This window comes from Austrofundulus limnaeus, unplaced genomic scaffold, assembly GCF_001266775.1.
Source record: "Austrofundulus limnaeus strain Quisiro unplaced genomic scaffold, Austrofundulus_limnaeus-1.0 Scaffold470, whole genome shotgun sequence".
Lineage (NCBI taxonomy): Eukaryota > Metazoa > Chordata > Actinopteri > Cyprinodontiformes > Rivulidae > Austrofundulus > Austrofundulus limnaeus.
Window position 1 is genome coordinate 350,000 of NW_013952872.1, and position 1,066 is coordinate 351,065.

Sequence of the window (1,066 nt, forward strand, 5' to 3'; positions counted from 1 at the left end):
ATGCCTGTTAGTGTAAAGCGCTTTGGGGGTCCGGAGGGACTTGAAAAGCGCTCTATAAGTTCAGTCCATTTACCATTTACCAAACTAAAACATGTTTCTGTTTGAGTCTGAGTCCAGATTATTCTTTGGAAAGTTTGATCCACTTCCTGCTTTGTTTGGATCCTAATCCTCAGATGGAATGGGCCTAATCTGTTTCGGGGCGTCTGCATTGTGGATGAGACGTGCATCAGTGAGCACAATGTAACTAAACCATGCTTCCTGTTTGATGACCAGAACCAGACCCACAGGCTGGGACCAATGAGATCCTGCTGCCCATAAAACAAAACTAATGAACTCAAAGAGAAGAGTCTGATTTTTTTCTGTTTTTGTTTTCTGAATTAATAAAAGGAGGAAAGCAGATGTTTCCTGCACCGAAAAACCAAACTTGTTCCACAGTCGCAGTGAGATGATGACAGATGATTGGCTGCATCCTTCAGATTAAATTAGAAATGGGCAGCTATGGATTTTATCACCAGGCTCTTAGAAAACAGAAAAATGAAGCTTTGCACGGAATGACTTTTAGAGAAATTCTTCTGAATTAATTTGATTTCCTGCCTAAAAAAGAGATCTGTGAACTAAAGTGTCTGTTGTTAGCTGGAAACCATCTTGGAGCAGAGTGGTCTGTGTGTGCAGAGTCATAACAACAGATTCACCACAACGACTTCATCAGGCAGAGGCAGGGCCTGTTTGAGCACGCCTCAGGATTTGAACTGAGTGGAAATGGTGCTCAGCAGGTTTTACAAACAATGTATCTGTCTGCATGTGCTCCATCACTGCAGAGCCTCAGCTTCTCTCTCATTTAAACAAAACATCAGTATTATGTATTATGAACAATAGAGCTAATCAAGCCTATTGTTAAGTGATGGTCCTCTTTTGCATGTGCCTGACCTGTTTGTCCAKGTGGAGGCRGAGCTTATAAGGCTGAGTTCACCTGAAACTCATCAGAYTGAAGAAGTCTCTTGGAGGAGAGACGAAACGTTTCACTAAAGAAGAACCATCCGGAGGACCTACTGATTTTTTCTTTTGA